The sequence below is a fragment of the Silene latifolia genome, chromosome 6 (genome assembly GCF_048544455.1).
Source record: "Silene latifolia isolate original U9 population chromosome 6, ASM4854445v1, whole genome shotgun sequence".
NCBI classification, from domain to species: domain Eukaryota; kingdom Viridiplantae; phylum Streptophyta; class Magnoliopsida; order Caryophyllales; family Caryophyllaceae; genus Silene; species Silene latifolia.
The window spans coordinates 121,109,530-121,131,021 of record NC_133531.1 but is presented as its reverse complement, the minus strand read 5'-3'; the positions used below and the strand labels follow the sequence as shown (position 1 = coordinate 121,131,021).

Sequence of the window (21,492 nt, the reverse complement as noted above, 5' to 3'; positions counted from 1 at the left end):
GACACAGTCATACAATCTTAACTTAACTAGTCAGTCATAAAAAGATTGAACAAATATAGAAACTTAGGTACCACCAATTAAACCATTTTCCAACCGTAAAGTCTCAAATCGTTCTCTAGCTAATGATTTTGTCAAAATGTCTGCCCATTGTTTTTCAGTACTACAAAATTCAAGTTTTATATTTCCCTTCTCAACATGGTCTCGTATGAAGTGGTGTCTTATTTCAATATGCTTGGTACGTGAATGTTGTGCGGGATTTTTAGAAATTATTATCGCACTAGTATTATCACATAAAATAAGAATACATCCTACGTCAACACCATAATCACGTAATTGTTGCTTAAGCCATAAAAGTTGAGTACATACCAGTCCTGCAGCAATATATTCGGCTTCAGCAGTTGAGAGGGCAACCAAATTTTGTTTCTTCGAACCCCACGTGATGATACATGGTCCGATAAAAGTGGCGACACCCGACGTGCTTTTTCTATCTAGAGAACATCCTGCGTAGTCGGCATCAGAATAACCGACTAGATCAAAATTACACTCCATTGGATACCATAGGTATAAGGTGGCCGTTCCAATCAAATAACGTAAAATCCGTTTTACGGCCGTCATATGCGATTCTTTGGGAGATGATTGATATCTCGCACAAACGCATACGCTAAACATAATATCGGGTCTACTTGCGGTCAAATATAACAGTGACCCAATCATTCCACGGTAAGTAGTTTCATCAACTGATTTACCGTTTTCATCCAATGTCAATTTCTTGTTCTCGACCATTGGAGTAGGCATAGCATGTGAATTTTCCATTCCAAATTTCCGTATCAACTCTTTGATATATTTTTGGTGATGGATCTTAATGCCTTCATCCGTTTGTTATATTTGTAGGCTTAGGAAGAATTTCAATTCTCCCATCATACTCATCTCGAACTCGGAAGTCATCAACTCAGAAAAATATTTGCATAGGCTTCGGTTGGTCGATCCAAAAATGATATGATCGACGTATATTTGAACAACCAAAAGGTCCGAACCCTCAGTTTTCAGAAATAGGGTTTTGTCGACGGATCCTCTATTAAATCCACTGTCAAGTAGAAATTTAGATAATCTGTCGTACCAAGCCCTAGGTGCTTGCTTCAATCCGTATAGGGCTTTATCTAATTTGAAAACGTGATCCTCAAATTTGATATTCTTAAAACCAGGGGGCTGTTCAACGAATACTTCCTCTTGCAAATAACCGTTCAAGAATGCCGTCTTGACATCCATTTGGAAGAGCTTCATTCCTTTGTGTGCGGCGAATGCTATCAGAAGTCTAATAGCTTCAAGGCGAGCAACAGGAGCGAACGTCTCATCATAATCTATTCCTTCTTGTTGATTATATACTTGGACCACCAATCTTGCTTTGTTTCTTACAATGACTTCGACATCATCTAGTTTGTTTCTAAAGACCCATCTAGTTCCAATAACTGAACGATCTCTTGGTCTAGGAACTAAATGCCAAACCTTGTTTCTTTCGAACTGTTGTAGCTCTTCTTGCATAGCTATAATCCAATCTGATTCAGCAAGAGCTTCATTGATGTTCTTTGGTTCGATCATGGACAGAAAAGAGTAGAAAGAGCAGAAATTGTTCAAGGAACGTCTTGTTTGAACACCCTTCTTAATATTTCCAAGAATATTGTCCATGGGGTGTGAGTTCTTGTATTTCCACTTCGTCGAAGTGCTTGGTTATTCCTCGTTATTCGAGCTTGACCCAACTTCATTTGGTTCGGAATTAGAGAGAGTTCTCCCTGAATCCAATTCGGGTGTTGTATTTGAGCCGATTATAACCTCGGACTCTACACCTTGATTTGGATTCAATGTTACAGTAACATCATCTATAACATTGGTTTGGGAGTTCTTGTCTTGAGTCAATGTTATAGTATCATCAGCTATAACTTTGCCTTTCTCCTTTTTATCTTTTGAGGAATGAATAAGTTCATCACTTATTCCCTCAATTTCGTTATCCTCTAATTCCAATTCTGGGGGGTTGTCTCTTGAAAGACGAAAGTCGGGTTCATCCATGTCTTCTTCCTCATCCTGTAAAGGCTTATCGAACACGTTATCTTCATCAAAAATAACGTGGACACTTTCTTCAATGCAAAGAGTTCTTTTATTGAAGACTTTGTAAGCCTTGCTATGATCTGAGTATCCTATGAAAATTGCCTCATCACTTCTAGGGTCGAATTTGCTTAAACGGTTTTTACTGTTATTATGCACAAAGCAGTTGCTCCCAAAGCAACGAAGATGGGAGATATTAGGTTTTCGACCTCTAAGAAGTTCGTAGGGGGTTTTCTTGAGAATAGGTCGGATCATAGCACGATTATGAATGTAGCAAGAAGTACTTATGGCTTTCTCCAATTTGCCAAAAATTTCGAGGTAAACCACTACACAAGAGCATTGTACGTGCCATATCTTCTAAGGTCCTATTCATACGTTCAACAACACCGTTTTGTTGAGGAGTTCTTGGTGCAGAAACATTATGCCCTACACTATTAACTCTACAATATTCTATAAAAGTTTGGTTGTCAAATTCGGTGCCATGATCCGTACGAATAGATACGAGATTAGTCTTATATTTGTTTTGAACACGTTTCATAAGACAATCAAATTCATCAAAAGTCTCGTCTTTTGAATGAAGAAAGATAGGCCATACATACCTTGAATAGTCGTCTACAAGAACGAAGACGTACCTGGATCCTCCTCTACTCCTTACCGTCATAGGTCCACATAAATCCATGTGTACCAATTCCAAGGCTTGATTTGTGCTTACTACTCTTTTTGGTTTGAACGATGATCTTACTTGTTTGCACCTTGCACACGTGTCACAAATCTTTTCTTGGTCGAACTTGATCTTAGGTAACCCTTCAACCAAGTCCCACTTCTTGAGTTTATTCAGGGTTAGTGAGCTAATGTGACCAAAGCGTTTATGCCAAAGACAAGGATCATCAAGTGTAACTTTCATGCACGAAAAGGAGTTAGTAGGCACAACATTTAAATCCACCATATAAACATTTCTTTTTCTGTGGCCTTCAAGAATAACATTGCTAGTTCCTTCTATAATAATGCGACACCTATCAGTATGAAAAACTACTTTGTTACCTTTATCGCATAGTTGAGATATGCTTAGCAAGTTATGTTTTAGTCCATCCACGAGATAAACATCACTGATTGTGTGAGATTTAGAAATTCCGATTTTGCCAACTTCGATTACTTTACCCTTTTTATTGTCCCCGAACGTTACTTTTCCTCCGTTGAAGGGCTTGAGTGAAAGAAACAGATTCTTATCTCCGGTCATGTGTCTTGAGCATCCACTATCGAGATACCACTGATTGTTTTCTTTCACTTCTTCCTGCAGAAAAGATTAGATACAGGTTTTAGGTACCCAAGCTAAGTTGGGTCCTTTATGATTAGTTACTCTATATACTAAATCCTTTCGAATCCAGACTCGTCTAATAATCGTTTTTCTAACTCTTGGTTTATTTGGCTTGGGAGGAGTTCTAGGGTTAGGGTTTTCTCTAGGTCTAGGAATTTCCCTAGGTCTTTCATGACTATTTCCCTTGTGAATAGGTTTACTAGGTTGAGATCGACAAGGGTTTTGTGAGGTGCTAGGTTTCTTAGAGTAGTCAAAGGCCATGTCATAGAACCAACGAAATTTATTGTTCCTTTCTTTGTTAGGTTCGTTAGTGGGGGTATCCTTATCCTCGTCAACTTTGTCAGCAGTTTTGGCATGGTCGGCATTTTTCCGTAAATCTTGAGCCTTTTTGACACAATTGATCTGGATGTGACCCGTATGACCACAGTAATTGCAAATCAAATATTCAGGAAGATCAGCATACTTCCTTTTTCTAAAATCAAAATCGAAGGTGTTGATTTGCATTTAGAGTGATCTCTACGGCTGTAGCACTCATGTCCTAACCCTATCTTCATATTATTGTCAGAATGTTCGGTTAGGAAGTTTAGGACTTTTGTGCTACCTTCCCACTTGTCATGGACCTTTCTAGCGTGTAGAAGTAGGTCTTTTAGGGTTTTAATTTCCTCTTGACATTTCGTGTGATCTACATCATTGTCCTTTTTAAAGTTGTCACGAAAGTCTTGGAATCGTTTGTTAAGAATAAACACAACATCGGTGTGTTGTTTCTTAACATTGATCATATCAGTCTTAGATTCCTTTAATTGCTTTAAAAGAGAATCTATCTCTTTCTTTTGATCCAAGATCACTTCTTCATTAGATGTGACCTTAGTTTCCAAGAGTTCTTTAACTTTTCTAAGTTCTAAGGTTATAGCTTCATTAGCTATAACTTTGGCTTGAAGGTGCTTGATGTTAAGCTTTAGGTCGGAAGTTGTAGCTTCATTAGCTATAACTTTGGACTCTAATCCCTTCTTTTCGGCCATAGTAGAATCTAATGTTGTAGCTTTCTCAGCTATAACTTTAGATTTCAACTTTTTAGCTTTAGTCTTGAGAGTATGATTCTCTTCCGCGATTTCGAGAATCTGTTCCTTTAGATCTTTCAATTCCAAATCCTGTTCGTGACACTTATCAAGAGATTGTTCAAAGAATTCAATTAAGGCACTTTTAGACAATTTTCTAACACGTTTTTTAAGCTAAAGATAACTTACCTCTTCATCGTCGTCTTCGTCTGATTCTCCAAGAAAGCAATAGTTTGAATGAGAATTTGTGCTTTCATCGCCACTGTCGGAAATTAGGTCAAGACTAACACTGCTGAGACAAAGGTTTGCTACTTCGTCGTCTTCAAATTCCTCGTCATATTCTGAGTCAAGGTCTCCCCAACACGAAGCCATCATAACTTGCTTGAATTCTCTCTTTGTCTTTTCACGCTTCGTCTTGTCCTTTATCTTTTCCCATGTGGGACAATCCTTGATCATATGACCAGATTCTCCACACTTGAAGCAACCTCTATTTGCGAAGGACGACTTTGAGTCATTAACCTTTTTGTTAAATGACTTGTTGTTATTGTTGTTATAAGATGATTTTGTTTGTTTATTTCGAAATATCTTATTTTTAAAGCGTCGTGCAAACAAGACAGTTTCATCCTCTAGTTCAGAGTCAACTTCTTCGCTCTTTAAGGCCATACTCTTATTGCGACTTGGTTCAGCGTCATCTTTGTTAAGAGTAATTTCATGGGCCATGAGAGCACCAATGAGTTCTTGATAGGAAAGGGTTTCAAGATCTCGTGATTCCTCCATTGCAGTGACCTTAGCACGCCACTTCTTAGTAAGGCTCCTAAGAACCTTTCTAGCAATGTCCTCGGTACAGAATTTGCTACCTAGGTTTTTTAATTCATTTATTATACTTGAAAACCTTGCGGACATACTACCTAAGGACTCATTAGGCTCCATGATGAATAGCTCATATTTTTGCATAAGCAAATCAATTCGGTGCTTCCTAACAATGGAAGTACCTTCATAAACTAATCCGAGCCTATCCCATATCTCCTTGGCCGTGGAACATGAAGAGAACCGATCAAACTCGGTAGAAGTCATTCCGTTTTGCAGAAGACTTATTGCTTTAGAGTTCTTTTCGGCCTTCTTGTAGTCGGCCTCGACATAGTCCTTTTCTTTCTTTTCATAGGTAGTGCCTTCCTCGGATGCCACAAGAATTTTGTGTGGTCCGTTTTGAATAATCCTCCAGCACTCCCAATCGTGTCCTTTCACATAGTGAGTCATCATGTTTTTCCACAATCCGTAATTCTTCCCATCAAAGACGGGACACTTGAGATATTTGGAATCCATTTATCACGTGATAGGCAGCGGAATATAAAACGATAAGATAAATGAAAAACAAGATAGATCAGCCTCTTTGTGGTTAGGCAATCAAGAGCACGAGGCTCTGATACCAATTGAAGAGTCTATTGATCCAAAATACTCAAGAGGGGGGGGGGGGGGGGGGTGAATTGAGGATTTAAAACTTTTTGAAAGCTTTTTCGATTATGCTAATGTAATTGATTATTTAAAGTTTATTGATTAAACTTTAACTAATCAACTAATGAAAATAAACAGAATAAACGAAACAAACGAAAGAACGAAGAGACACAGGGTTTTTGAAGTGGTTCAGTTTCACAAGTCGAAACCTACGTCCACTATTCTCGATTAATAAATTTAGTACCTTTCTACGGATTACAAATTTACTAACCCAACTCGTACAACTAACTCTAGCTGTAACTCAATGAGTACCGTTAAATACTCGAGTGACTAACTTACGCTAATAAGAAAGCACTAATGATTCTAACAAAGGTTCACGTTAATGAACAAGTTAAGAAATCAACTAAGTACTATTATCTTATAACGATAAATGAAGAACGAGTATGCGAGTTTTATGACACACGACCTTTCAAAATAGCAAATCGGTTTTTCTGCTTAAAGCACACGGTTTGCTTTGTAAAAATTAAAATCAATTTTATATGCTTAAGGTCTCTATTTTAGATGTTGTAAATAGCAAAGTATTTATAAGAGGAAAAGGAGTAAGCTACACGGTTTTGTCAAACCCTAATAGCCGAAATATTAAGATATAAAAACAAATTATATCTTCTTATTATCTCTTTCCTAAAAGCTTTAAAAGATAATAAAGAATATTCTAAAAGATAGAATATAATCTTTCCAAATATTATCTTTGCTATAAATTCTAAGATTATGATAAGATTTCCTAAAACAAGAAAATCTTTTACCATAAACAAATATATTAAGTAAGATATATAAGATAAGTAAAGATATTATTATAGAATAAAATCTTTACCTAATATACCCTAGGTAACACGAGATATCACGGCTCATAAGCTCGTGAATCGTGCAAACCCTAGTCTTAACATATAATTAGAATTTAGGTTTTTAGAGAGACTATATAGAAACCCTAATTAGTAGCAAAGTCCAACTCATAAGTTGATCCATCATGACTACCAATTAACGTTTACTATAAAACCGGACTCCTCACTAAACCGGGCTTTATTATATAAATACTTTCATTAAAACATTTAAAACAAACTTTAAACAATTATAAAACTATTTTCGAAACATTTATAAGTCGTGTATAAAAAACTCAGCATTTCAATGTTATAGTAGAAGAGCTATAACATTGATCTCTTTTACTAGTAATGTTATAGCTGTGAAGCTATAACTTTACTAATTCAAGAAACTCATTCTTGATTACCATTACGAGATAATCACCTATACTATTCTAATCTTCAAGGAGATCCTCGAGTATAGGCTACGACATCATCTAAGCTTGATTAATCTTTAAACGAGCTTCGTCTTCACGTAGTTCTTGAATGAATCTTGAATCGTTTGATCCTGAACGAAGGCTTGAACTTCTTACGCAATTGTCACATTCTTCTTTGTTGCTCGTAATAGGTTAGTTCTAAAATACTTAACAAACGATTACACGCAATAAGTATATAGAATGTAAAACACCTTGACATCATCAAAACATAAACATATAAACTATATGGTTCAACACCCTTCATTCACTCACATCACCATGGCAGCGGCCATCCCCATCTTAAATCATGTAGCTGGAATCGAAACCCGGTTCGGCAACCATGAACCCGTGCTCATCCCTGCTCCATTCACGCATTACCAGCTCGTGCTTGCAGCCTCGACAACCATCATGCACCACCGCGCCACATCTGCTTCACCTCGACATCACCACAATCGAGCCCGTCACGCACCATCGTCATCAACAATAGCAGCCACCACGACACACCGTCGTTCCGTCTCAATTCCGTGCATCAGCTCCGCCGCAACTGAGTTCGGATCAAGCACCGACCCCCTGCTGCACTTCGTTGACCACCAGTTTGCACACCTTCGACCGAGTTCAGACCTCCATGTCAACCACCGTGGTTACTCCGTACGACCTCCATTTCTCTTGTGCTCCATTCATCACCATCAATCATAACGGGTTGCTTGAGGTTGTATTTTAGTGAGTGTTAATTGGGTTTTCCAAATGAATTAATCGAAGAGGAGAAGAACAGAAGAAACAAGGTTGAAGATTTGAAGAAAAGAAAAGAAGCAGCTAAATGACGTCCTTGCCCTTCATTTTCATCCCTTTGTCATTTTAAGTTGAGGGCATTTTAGTCTTTTCATTGCTCTTTTTTGTCTACTATTTAAACCATGTATGAGAATAAGGGAGAGTAGCTGATAGTTTTAGACGCATCATATTTTAGAAATAAAAACAGTAGTTAGAAATTATTAGGAGTAGTTTTAGATATAGAAAAACTCATCTTATTTTTCCTCTTAATTTCTCCCTAATTAAATTTGTAATCTTTCTTTTGTTCTTAGTATACAAATTTCTCTCCTTTCATTAGTTTACAATTAGTTTTGGGTTGTAATTTTGGAAGACAAGAAGACATTCATCCTCCAATTTTCAATCCAAGTTTGCTCCTTTACTTTAAGTTGGTATATTTCTTATCTTAATTTCACTCTATTTCAATTGTTTACACGTTTTTCATTTCATCTTATATTATTTGTTTAATCTTGTTGCTAACCATGTTTCGCATGGTTAGTATTGGTGTATGTGTATTGCTTGTGTTAACTATGTTTGAGTAGAATTAGTCTAGGGTTAAAGGAGGAGTTTGGGTAAACATGAGGGACGATAATGAGTTGTTTACATTTGAATATGGGTTAAAAATCGAGTCTTTACATACTTGCATTGAAGGTGTTCGATGAAATGGGTGAATGAAAGTTCTTACCTTTCTTTGAATTTTGCTTAACATTTCTTTACATGAGAGTGAATAAGAATGTTTGATAGCATGTATATGATGAGTTTGACATAATACGAAAGTTTTATGGTGAGCTTAAGGTGACTAGGAAACTAGCTTCGATTCCTTGACCGAATCCGTGACCCAATTCTCGTAGGCTTTTGCATCTCCCTCTCCCTACCTAGACAAACCCGAAGACCCTAGCTTTTCCTCTCTTGTTTCCGTCTTTTTGTGTGTGTTTACCTATTGTTTTAGCCTAGTTTGTTAGCGTATTAATTATTCACATGTTTTGCATCCGACTAAACTATAACTAAAATAGAGACTTGTAGCCTAACCCCACCATCCTTGTGGTTCGACCCCGATTTATACTACTTAAATTGGGTTACTTTACAATTAGTTTTTGGTACCGGAAGTGACGGCAAAAACCGGTCATCACCCGTTCAAATCCACTTTATACCTCGGTCAAACGAAGTACAAAGCAGTGTTTGACATAGGTACTAAAGATAAGGAATCGTCCCTCTTTAGCATCTTATCTCTAGAATGACTCTCGTACGCCCTGGATAAGGTCGTCCACTATCCGAAGTTTCTGAGTAAGAGGTGAAGGTACGTGTTGGGAAGCCCTTTAATCAGAAACACAATCCCGCCCGCGGTAGCGGCCTCTACTGATCGATTTTGGTTGGTTGAATGCAAAAGTTGATAAAACTGTTTAAATGCATGAATGCGCATCTAATAGTTTAAACCTAACATGTGAGAGCTTTGTTATTCGGTTGATTTAATCCAAATATCAAGTATAAGATGTCGAGTTGGATTTATGGTTGATTTGCATGCAAGACGGAAATTAAACATCCATTTACCAAATTAGGTTTATGGTGCATAACGTGATCCATTTGTCTTAGTAAGACATTTTGCAAATACGATATTTGAATGAGCAAATTAGTCGTCTGATCCGTCCTATATCCAGGTTAGTCAGAGTCGGGATCGTCCTAGACCAATGCTGGAAGGGGAACAGACCCTGCATCACGCAGCCAGAAGAGGCGCGAGCCTATTGGCGATGTAAGGGAGTTTCCCCTGGTTTGAAAATAGAAAAAGTAGTGGCCTGTTTAGGCGCGGGTCAGTCAACGGTATATGACGTGTTCTGACCATTGAAAAACGTTTATAAAACGTGTTGAAAAATGGGTATTTGACCCGTTTTGGTTTGAAAAGGCCGTTTAGGCCGCTTTTGTGTTGATTTGAAGAACGAGACTTGAATAATCGTCATTGTTTTGACGATATTCGATGTCGGGTTCGACTTTGCAAGCTTGACACGAATAGTTTTGAAAATGATTATGAACTAATTGTTTTAAGTTCATTTGAATATAATTAGTCAATATTCATCATCGTACTCGGGTTAAAATCCGACACGGTATGTAGAACCAAGGATGACTTTGTATTGGTGACTAATACATTTATTTTGAAAATGTAAATAAATGATGAAAGGCTTTAAGATACCCTTCAAAATGTAAATAAATGAAATAAAAGGCTTTAAAATACCTTTTAAATGTAATTAACCAAATATTATCACCGAAACACGGATTAAACCGTCATGGTATTAAGAACCAAGGGTGAAAAATGTTTTATGGTTAAAAACTTGTAAAAATAAAAAAAGATTTAAAAATATTTGAAAAAGTAAAAACCGTTTACAAATATGAAAATAAGGGGGATTAAGAGACTAAACACGGATTGGACTTAAGGCTGGGCATGGTGCTTTAGGTGCGAGCCAATGTGCTACGTAAGTAGCCTCTGCCTCAACCAAAAAGTCCGATTTTGGCTCATTCTTCCCATGTTTTGGACCATGTTATGCATGATTTAGCATGTTATAGTCATGAAACAAGTAAAGATGTGATAAAAAAGGATTTTTACACCCTCATACTTACATGCTTGGCTTATGGCGAGAAACCGACGTAAGTGTATCAACTCGTTTGGTCGGAAAAGACTCGGTTTAAAACCGTTTTAGTAAGTAAAAAGAGTGTTTTGTTAAGTTTAGTGATGGTGTAGTGGTCGAAATGGTCGGTCAAGTGATTTAATGCACGATGACGGTACCAAAAAATGTGTAAGGCTTGTGTTTACGATCGGTAGGTCATAAACACGTGTCGGATTGCGACTTAGGAAGTCGAGTCGAGAATTTTAAGGGAGAAAAGAGGGGGCGGACACTCGTGTAAGTTCTCAAATGGTGGCATTTGAGGAGTATTTATAGGAGAATGAGTGGTTGTATGAGTTTTGAGCGACGTGGCCACCTGGGCTGCTCAAAGAGACGCGAGCCACGTCGCACGTCTTCGAGGTGTCTTGTCGCTTTCACACAAATGCAATCATGATTTGTTCTATCCTAGGATTTGTATGCACATGTTTGGTACTTGACCATTCATGATCCCGAGAAATCTTAACATGGAAGCATTTGAATGGTTTGTTTTTTGTGTTTGACTCGGTTTGACTCGTTGTTGGAGTTGGGATTTGAATTTTGAGTCGGTTTTTGGTCCGGTGTCGGTGTTGACTCTAGTTAGTGTCATTGCGTCCCCGTCGTCATGCATTAAACACTACAGGTACTTTTGAAAAGTTTTGAAATATTTTATTTTCGAAATCGTTTTAAGTTTTCCGACGTAAAGTTGTACACGAACTATCGATCAAATGGTGCGATTCCAAAGCATGTTGTAGTCCGATAATTATTGGGCGTTTATTGGAGTGTCAACAGAGACTGGGTATCTACAGAGCCCCCACTTTGACTGAGGCTTGGACAGGGCAAAAGTCAAAGTAGAGCCCCCAGTTCAATCGAAGATTACAGCCTGGAGACCCAAGCGACGTCGAGGCGGCTCGAAAGGATTCGGACCAAGTACCTGCCGTCGAGAAGGGCGATGCCAAGGCGACTCGAGGGTGCAAGCCAATGACCTGTCATCGGGAACAGTTTAGAGTCTGTCGACTGTCCGTGCGGATCGTTTAAAGTCCGTTAGACTACGTACAAAGGCTCGCCAGTTATAGGAAGGAGTCATACCTGAGGCATCTTCGGATTTGTCCTTGCGTGTTTGCGGACAAAGGCTCGCCAGCTTGATAAGGAGTCGTACTCGAGGCATCTTCGGGATACGTCCTTGGGTTGTATCTTGCTTGCGGACAAAGGCTCGCCAGCCGTGCTGCGGATATGAGGAGGGCTCGCCAGTCGCGGTGCGTGGTAAGGCTCGCCGGCCATGGTGTGTATATGAGGAGGGCTCGCCAGCCGCGGTGCAGAGTAAGGCTCGCCAGCCATGGTGCGTATATAAGGAGGACTCGCCAGCCGCGGTGCGTTGTAAGGCTCGCTAGCCATGGTGCGTATATGAGGAGGGCTCGCCAGCCGCGGTGCATTGTAAGGCTCGCCAGCCATGGTGCATATATGAGGAGGGCTCGCCAGTCGCGGTGCGTTGTAAGGCTCGCCAGCCATGGTGCGTATATGAGGAGGGCTCGCCAGCCACGGTGCGTTGTAAGGCTCGCCAGCCATGGTGCGTATATGAGGAGGGCTCGCCAGCCGCGGTGCGTTGTAAGGCTCGCCAACCATGGTGCGTTGTAAGGCTCGCCAGCTATGGTGCGTATATGAGGAGGGCTCACCAGCCATGGTGCGTATATGAGGAGGGCTCGCCAGCCGCGGTGCGTTGTTAGGCTCGCCAGCCACGGTGCGTTGTAAGGCTCGCCAACCATGGTGCGTAATAAGGCTCGCCAGCCATGGTTTGTATATGAGGAGGGCTCGCCAGCCGCGGAGCGTTGTAAGGCTCGCCAGTCATGGTGCGTATATGAGGAGGGCTCGCCAGCCGCGGTGGGGTCGGTTGATCGACCGTGAGAATAGCCGCATTGGATGAGCCGGTTTTAAATAGCGGTCTTCGCGAGAAAGTCCCCTGTTGACATTTGAAGGAATAATAAATTTTGAATTTTCACTATTATTTTTGAAGTGACGATTTATGTTGCCGCCGTTGACATGTGAAGGAAATAGTGAATTTTGAATTTTCACTATTATTTTTAAAGTGGCGGTTTATGTTGCAGCCGTTGACATGTGAAGGAAATAGCGAATTTTGATTTTTCACTATTATTGTTGAAAATGACGGTTTTAATTGCCGTCGTTTGAATTTTGTTGAAAATGACGGTTTTAATTGCCGTCGCTTGAATTTTGAAGAAATAGTGAATTTTCACTATTATTTTTGAAAATGACGGTTTTAATTGCCGTCGTTTGAATTTGAGGAAATAGTGAATTTTGAATTTTCACTATTATTGTTGAAAATGACGGTTTTAATTGTCGTCGTTTGAATTTTGAAGAAATGGTGAATTTTGAATTTTCACTATTATTTTGAAATGACGGTTTTAATTGTCATCGTTTAAATTTGAGGTTTGTTATAGGAAATTGGGCCAAAGCCCAAAATTTCGCTGAAGAAAACAGGGAACATCCTGTTGAGGCGCGAGCTACTTGGCGAGGTAAGGGGGCTTCCCTATTTTTCTGTAAAAGACGCGAGATTGGTTTGCTCGCCATTCTTACTTCGTCTTCTTCATCCTCTCGACAAAACAAACAAAAAAACGCCATTGTTGGTTTTCTTGCTCGCTCCAGTTCGGGCCATCATCAACATGTCATCTCAAGGTATGTATTTCCTCTTGAATCCATTTGAATTTGTTGGTCTTTTTGATTGATTGAATTAGGGCGAAATTTGATACCCTTAAAATCGATTTGGGCGTTTTTGATTGAGCCTTTTTCGAGTGAAATTGATGATTGCATTAGGTTAGAAACCTGTTTAGGAGTATATGGGTGCTTTTAGTTTGCATTTTGGTCCCCGTTTACGTCCCCTATGCTCGAAAAACATGAGTGAGGCGAATAAACCGTCTCATTTCACAATACCAAGTTTATTTGCTTGGGTAATGGGTCCCACTAGGTTGTATTGTAGTCGGGAAAGACTGTGTTTGCCATTGTGGACCTTTGTCGGGTGTTATGGGCAAAGTTGGAATTTTTGCCTTTGAAGCGGTCTCCTGTCTAACGAAATAAGCGCCTGTCCGAGCTTGAATTGAGTCAGTTCGTCCTGAAATGGACCTTATTGGTAGTTTAGGTCGCTTTGAGGCGTGGTAAAATCACGTTGCCTCGTTGTGGTCGTATTTTGAAATTTTGACCTGCTTGCGCTCAAACTGGCGTAGAAATTGCCTTTTTGAGTTGTAGAAAAATACCCCATTGCGTCGGGACGTATTTTGGGTTGTTGGCGGACCTCGTGTGGGTCTTGAGGTGCCATTTTTGTTTGTTGTTGTTTTGACTCGTCTTTTGCTTGAAAAGAAGGGCGAGTCGTTTTTTTGTGCGTTTTTTTTGTGAATTGTTTTTGTTTGGTTGGGTTTGGGCAGGATTGCCCTTGTTCTGTTTTGCAGGTTTTTTTTTGAATTTGTCCATTTTACGCCGTCGTAATGCCGAAATTTCGGCTGACGCTCTTTGTTTGCCTTTGGTTGTAGGGGATCATTCAGGACCTGCGGGGTCTGTCGTGGAGGCCTTGGAGGAGGAGGATGATCCGGGAGGAGCAAAAGCGACCGGGGAGGCTGTTGGAGCCGAGGTGGTGGTAGAGGATGCTTCCGTAGAGAAAGGGAGGCGGTTGACGTGGTCGGCTTGTCCTTTTCATTGTGACTCATAGACAGGATGGCTGATGATTGAGGGTCAACACCGGGGTGGTGCGCCGCATTATTGTTCTTGGCCTCCTTATCATCCAAAGTCTGCCAGACACTGTCTTCTTTTTTATCGTGGAGTAGGAGCGAGGTATTACCGTCGTGGTAACCACCTCTGCTTCTGTTGTTACTCCTCTGTTTCCCGTGTTGCTACTTTTATTTTCCGATCGAGAGGATAAGGAGTGCTTAGTTCGGTGTTTCCCCAGTTCGTTGTTTTAGGCCAGTATCTGTATGATAGACGGTTGTTTTAGGCCAGTGTCTGTATGATAGATGTCTGTACTAGCTCCTGTTTGTATGGTCAGTCGCTTGTATCAAACGTGTGTCGACGTATTTTGCGTGAGGCGGTTTGTATATATGTGTTTTTGGATTGTGGTTTATTTTGTGATTTTTGGCTTTTTTGTGTTGTATTTCGGAGAAGCGCCGTCGGCTGTCAGTTCCCCTTTTGATTCGCACTAGTTCCTGCATCGTTAGTGTAGAAAACAGGCAACAGGTAGCACATACTGTAACACCCGTGAATTTCCCATTTTTAGCATTTATAATTTAATTAACCATTCTATAGTTTTATTTATATTTTAAATTATTTAAATTAATTAATTTCAATTTTGAACATAATTTTTATAAAGGTTACATTGTTATGAGCTTGTTTATATGGAGATATACTTTTTCAGTCAGACAGTAATAATAATAATAATAATAATAATAATAATAATAATAATAATAATAATAATAATAATAATAATAATAATAATAATAATAATAATAATAAAATCCCGTCTTAAATTATAGTAGATTTAAGACGTATTTCTGTCTAACAAAATACCGTCACATTTTCACATGTGAGACTTGTTTAATTCCGACCTATCTCACAACACGCCACTAACTATTTGTACCTAACTAAATTAATAATTCTTTTATTCACTCCTCCCACTCTCACAACAACCATCGGACCAACCCCACACCTCCTTCTTCCTTTTCTTTTGGAAAACCAACAACAATAACAGTAAACAAAAAGCCTTTGTACACTATTTTTCCTTCGACCTTTCAAAATCAGATCTCGTCTTCGTTTCTCGACCAAATTCGCTAATTCTCGCTCCATTAGCTTCCTCTTCTCGTTCTCCTTCCTTGTATGTAAGAAAGAGCCAAGCTTTCCTCTTCTCCTATTCTGACCGTGCCCTTATATGGCTCGAAAATCTCGTGCTAACCGTTTTCGTTGTGTTTTAGGTGTGCCATTTGACAACCCGGAATAGTTTTGAGTCGGAAATGTATTCTTTGAAGAGCGGAAAGGTAACGGTGATGGGATTACTCGACATTATGATGAAATTTATATGTGTTTGTGTGTGGTGTTACTCTTTTATAATACAAAGTTTCCTTCTTGCTGAGTTTATATGATGTTTGTTTGAGACGGTTTTATACGAGTTTTACTTATCTATTTTGAGAAAAGTTAGCACCTTTGGATTCATGGTGGAGTAGGTAAATGAATTGGGTAATTTATTTGGATGGATATTACATGTTTCATGCTTAAAATTTCGTCTTAAGACGGTTTCACAATAGCCTTTAGACCGTAAAGAATTCGCCAAATACGAAAACACTTCCGTATTAAAGTCATTGAAAATTTTGAAAATTAACCCAATCAAGTGTCCTTGTTCCATCTTTCCGTACTGTGGAAATTGACCCAATCAATTTTCCCAAGTGTTTTCGTATTAAAGAAGTTTGGGATAATTGAATCATTATTATAATGATTCAGCCGTGTTTATCGGCTCGTTTGGTCGACTTATTGTTGTTTATTTGAGCCAATTTTCTTGCTTCCGTCTCATGTGTATATACATGTATGAATTGGATAATTGGTATGGATGAATCCCGTCTTATTTCATGTTTAAAAATCCGTCTTAAGACGGTCTCACATGGGTTGATATGCTGCGTTCTTATGCAACTGCTTTGTCCAACATTTCCACTGCAGGGGCATGTTCCATGTTGTTTCTATAGCATTTTAATTTGTGAATTAATCAACATGGAAATTGTCAAATGGGTTGGTTGGCTATATATGCCATGCACAATCTATATAATGGAATGGTGAGTGTTGTATGGCTATCAAGACATATGGCCGACATAATTTGTGGAAGTTTTATATTTTATTAATTAATATGCACTTTAATCCGTTCATCCTCATTTATTTATCGTATTTCAAATACGAGTGAATTAATCTACTTGTTTAATTAAATTGGGACGTGTCCATGTAAATTTATCATTTTTCTATGCCTTTTGCTTGACTGATATTTACGCCCTACTTGTGCTGTTCTGGCAAGTGCGATTTTTGGTCACTTGTGCTGTTCTGGTAAGTGCGGTTTTTGGTCACTTGTGCTGTTCTGGCAAGTGCGGTGTTTGATCACTTGTGCTATTCTGGCAAGTGCGGTTTTTGGTCACTTGTGCTGTTCTGGCAAGTGCGGTGTTTGATCACTTGTGCTGTTCTGGCAAGTGCGGTGTTTGGTCACTTGTGCTGTTCTGGCAAGTGCGGTTTTTGGTCACTTGTGCTGTTCTAGCAAGTGCGGTTTCGGTCACTTGTGCTGTTCTGGCAAGTGAGTTTTATCATTGTCGCCCAACCAGGGGAATTATATTTAAGGAGTAGTACGGTCTTGCTTAGTTATAGATATTGTCAATTGTTTGGATGTAAGTGTCTTGGTCCTATCGGATACTAGAGGTGAGATGCAAGCCTCCTAGTTGCGATATGATCGCCGGGATTGATGTTCCCATCCGTTCTTATGGTGAGATGCAAGCCATAAGTATGAATGTGACATTAGTAGCCACGTCCCGTGCAATGTTTGTTAAGAGGTTTCAAAGTAATGGCTATGGTTCCACTCATATATTTTGTGTTGATTGATCTCTTATTTACTTACTTCATATGATTTGAGTTCTGATCTCATATCTATGTCATGTTTTCGTTGGAATTCGTGCTCGTGATTACTTACCGGTATCCGTACTATTTCCTTTATCTCATTTGTTTGAATATGCCTAGACATGTTCAATTATTGTTCCATTGAATACCCTATTGTTATTCTGTCATTACTCCATCTTGCTTTCTCTTACTACGCTAGCGTGAATGCCCCCATGTCTAGTATAATTCCAATGGTATACGTCTTGTTTAATACTTGGACTGTTTGCTTGTTTGAGTTCTTTGTTATGTTCATTTTGACATAATGTGGCTGGGAGAACCCTGAGTTACTCCCCACTGACTGTGGCGTTCATGTTTCATGAATGACAGGTATTAGTTGGTGCTTATTTTGGGTGAAGACATGTGTGAGCTAGCGAGCACCTTGGACTAGTAGTCGTTTTATTAGGATTGTTTAAACTCACCTTTTATTGTATTGTCATTCAAGGGATATATTTTCCCCTCATCTTTGACTATCACGTTTGTAAAAACTTAACTTTATTTCCGCATTCTTTAATTGTGTTTTAGATTTTAATGAACCCACGCTTTAAACTTTATAAGTTACAAAATTTCCGCATTTACTTATTGTATTTTCTTAGCAAGTTTGCGGGGGTTCACACATACGCATAAATATAAACACGAAAGAAGACATTTGATTGAAAATAAAAATTAACCACGATGACTCGAAGTTAAAATTGAAATTTTGAAATTTGAAACGATATTTTGAAAATTCCGCGACAAGTCGTCGCGTTCGGACTTCTTAAAAAGAAATTGATTTAAAAATTGAGCAATTAACTCGTGTTTTGAATTAAATTGCATCGAAATTGATGAAATTGATTTATAACTCGAAAAATTCAAACTCAAACCGTCAGGGGTGAATTTTAGAATAGATTTTTTTTGCGAGTGTATTTGATTTGATTTTTGTGAGATCAAGACTCGAATTTGAGAGTGCTTGAAATTTTGAGGAAAACTGATGTCGTGTTATCAATTTTCGATTTTCATTTTTTGTTGGGAAAATTGCGAAAAAGCGAAAAAAAATTCGGAGTTTCGACTGACATGGAAATGATCCGTCGCCGATCGGGGCGATAGCCCTTCCCCCTTTCAAAAAGAAAGAAAAATCCGTATGTTTAAAGCCGCGTCATGGAAACCGTGTCGGATTTCGTAAAACGCGAAAACAAGGAAATGTGAGTGTGAGAAAACACAAAGTGTATTGGACCATCCCGAAGAGGCGCGAGCATTCCGGCGGGAGGTTTGAGGTGTCAGGGGAAAACACAACTTGAAAGGGACAATTCAAGGTGGGAATCCTGAGACCAGGCCCAAAGAGGCGCGAGTTGCTTGGCGATAGGAGCCAACTCTCCCTTTTTTCTGAAAAACGCGCTGATTGTTTTGTATAAATAAGTATGTTTGTGCTTCATTGTTTCATCATCCGAAACACGAAAAACATCTCTACAAAACCTCTTCTTCTTCCACAAAAACATTTCATGGATGCCTTTGAGAATGCGTTGCGACAATGGTGCCGGGATTTGTCGCCTCCCGAGAAGTATCAACTCGTTTGCATGGGAGTTGGTCAATTGTTGGTGCTTCATCAAGTTAAGGTGCAATCCTCATTTGTTGAAGCATGCTCTCGGTTTTGGGATTCGAAATATCACATTTTCGTTTTCCCGAACGGCGAAATTTGTCCTCTTGCCGAAGAAGTTGGAGCCATTGGTGGGTGGTCGGGTTGTGTTCCGGTGCTTCCTCCGACTCGGTTGTGTTATAAGGAGAAATTCCGTTCAATGTTGGGCTTGTCATTAAGCCAAGTCAACTTTCTTCTTGCTCCTCATGGTGTGGATATGTTGGCTCTCATCAACATTTTCTCAAACCGATTGGATGCCAATGTTTCGGAGGTGGCTAGGAAAAGGGCTCTTGCATTTTGCCTTGTCCATGTATACCTCTTTGTTGATGCTTTGAAGAAGGAGGGGCCAAAATACTATGGTAGCATGACCCTTGTACATGTAGTTGAGCAAATGAAGCATGGTAGAGATCCATCATGGTTGGTGTTTGGCGAGATCATCCAAGCTTTGGATAAGAAGGGCTCTTGTGGAGAAGCTCCCTCGTTTGGATCTCCAAGGATCCTCCAAGTGTGGCTATTGGAGAGGCTAAGGTATGTAGAGCCTCCGGTTGATTCCTCCTCTTATTCTTTCCGTCACCTTACTATGAGGAAGAAGTTGTACTCGGATAGCTTTGCTTCCATCGAGGCCTATTGGGCCGCAAAATTGGCGGAGGAGGGTGGTCCTCACATCCGTTTGGTGGTTCCATGGTGTCACTTGAGGTCTTTCACGGGGTTTCCTACTTCAGATGCTAGTCCTCGTTCTTTGATGGTGGTGGGTTTGAAGGTTGTTTCCTTTATTTATCCCGAAAGGCTCATGAGGCAAATGGGGCGTCAACAAAAGGTGCCCGCTCAAGATACCCTTGTCCAAGAGAATATTTTCTGAAACTCCGAACTTGTGGAGGTCTTCGAAAGATGGTGGGCCGCTCGGCCGCTTTGGGAGGTACCAAACCCTGTTGCCACGACATGGGTGACTCTTCATTCTCAATAGTTTACAATTAGTATTTTGGGTTGTATTTTGAAGATTTGAAGAAATTCATTCTTCCATTATTATCCAAGCTTGCTACTTTCCTCTTTGGTGGTACAATTCTCATCTTTTGTTTACATTACTTTCATTAGCTTACATTTCTTATGTTGTTTTATCATTATTCACCTAAAGTAGTAATCTTTATCATGTTTACAATGTTTACTTGTGTTTTGTTGCAATTTATTGTTGAATTCTCACCCTTAAACATGTGTGAGTAGTCTTATCTAGGGTCTAGGGGGAATTTGGGTAATTAAGGGGATGAATTTGGGTTGTTAAACTTTTGAATTGGGTGGTTATGTGGTTTCTACTCTTAATGCATTTGAAGTGTTTGTGGAAATGCCTCAATGAAAATTGGACATTTCATTAACATGTTTGGCTTACCTTGGTGCATTGTGCTATTAGATAGTTTTAGAAGTGCTTATCGATGAGTTTTAATGAAAGTTTGAACATCTCTTTGATGCATTCGATCCGTCTTGGTGCTCATACTATTGGGTAGTCTTTATGCTTTATTTGTAGCTAGTTCATCTCGATCAAGTGACAACTTATTGAGGAGCTTAAGGTGACTAAGAAATTAGTCTTAAACCCTTGACCACTATTATTACCCTTCTCTTGTTAGACCTTGTTTCTCCCCCTAATTGCCCTTTGTGAACCCAAGGACCTTAGCCTTCCCTTATTAATTAAAAGCAATTTTATTTAGTTTAAATTTTATACCTTGTTGCATCTTAGTTTATAATTAATCAACTTTGTTTTTGTTTGACTAAACTAAAGACTTAAACAAACCAAGAATCAATTGTTTACACTTGGTTTTTGAAGATTGTATTGGGAGATTTTGGAGGTTTTCCTTCATATTATTCAATCAAGCAATCACCTTTACTTTGTTGGTACATCTCTTTCCTTGTTCACTTGTTAATCAATTGTTTACATTTTGGTTTGTCTCTTATAATTGCTATAATCATTTTCATGTCTTCTCCTTATGTTATTTGTTCTTCTCTTCTTATTAGCATGATGAATTCCAACATGAGTGAGTAGTTACCCTTCTAGGGTTTAGGGGGAGCCTAAATAGGATTAGTGAGCATGACTAGTTGGTAGTTTTGAGTCTTTGGTGTAGGAATTTGTCTTTCTTAGCATTGCATACAAGGTGTTTGACGAATTGTGTGAGTGAAAGCTTGTGCCTTTTGTCTTAGTAGCTTAATTCCTCCTTTGAATGAAAGTTTGTTGGTGGTCTTGTTGCATGTTTTGAAATAGTTGTTGCTCAATGAAAGTTGGTAACCACCTCTAGGACAAACCCCTCACCTTAGACTATTTTAATCGACTTGTCACCCATAATTCATTTAGGTGACCCCAAAGACCCTAGCCTTTTAATAAATCGAACACATACTTCATAATACTTTGTTTAGTTGCATCAAGTAGTTAAATCAAAACCCTTTTTCGTTGTTTTCGACTAGACTTGACTCTTAGTTAGACTAAGTGGAAACCCCCGCCGTCTTCGTGTTCGACACGCGACTAAATACTACATTTAATTGGGTTTTTA

The 21,492-nt window shown here is 39.2% G+C and overlaps 1 long non-coding RNA gene and 1 other non-coding gene across 3 annotated transcripts; both read left to right on the top strand.

Annotated features, from left to right (window-relative positions):
* The first annotated feature begins 15,186 nt into the window (after nt 1-15,186).
* On the top strand, nt 15,187-17,885 carry LOC141587178 (uncharacterized). Of its 2 annotated transcripts, none has more exons than XR_012519717.1 (3): nt 15,187-15,547; nt 15,645-15,707; nt 17,680-17,885. It is a non-coding gene; the product is annotated as an uncharacterized LOC141587178 (long non-coding RNA). The 2 variants fall into 2 exon arrangements; XR_012519718.1 differs by having other exon boundaries at nt 15,187-15,551.
* Nucleotides 16,443-16,574, top strand: LOC141589030 (U11 spliceosomal RNA). Its single transcript, XR_012519988.1, has one exon. It is a non-coding gene; the product is annotated as a U11 spliceosomal RNA (small nuclear RNA).
* Nucleotides 17,886-21,492: the final 3,607 nt, after the last annotated feature.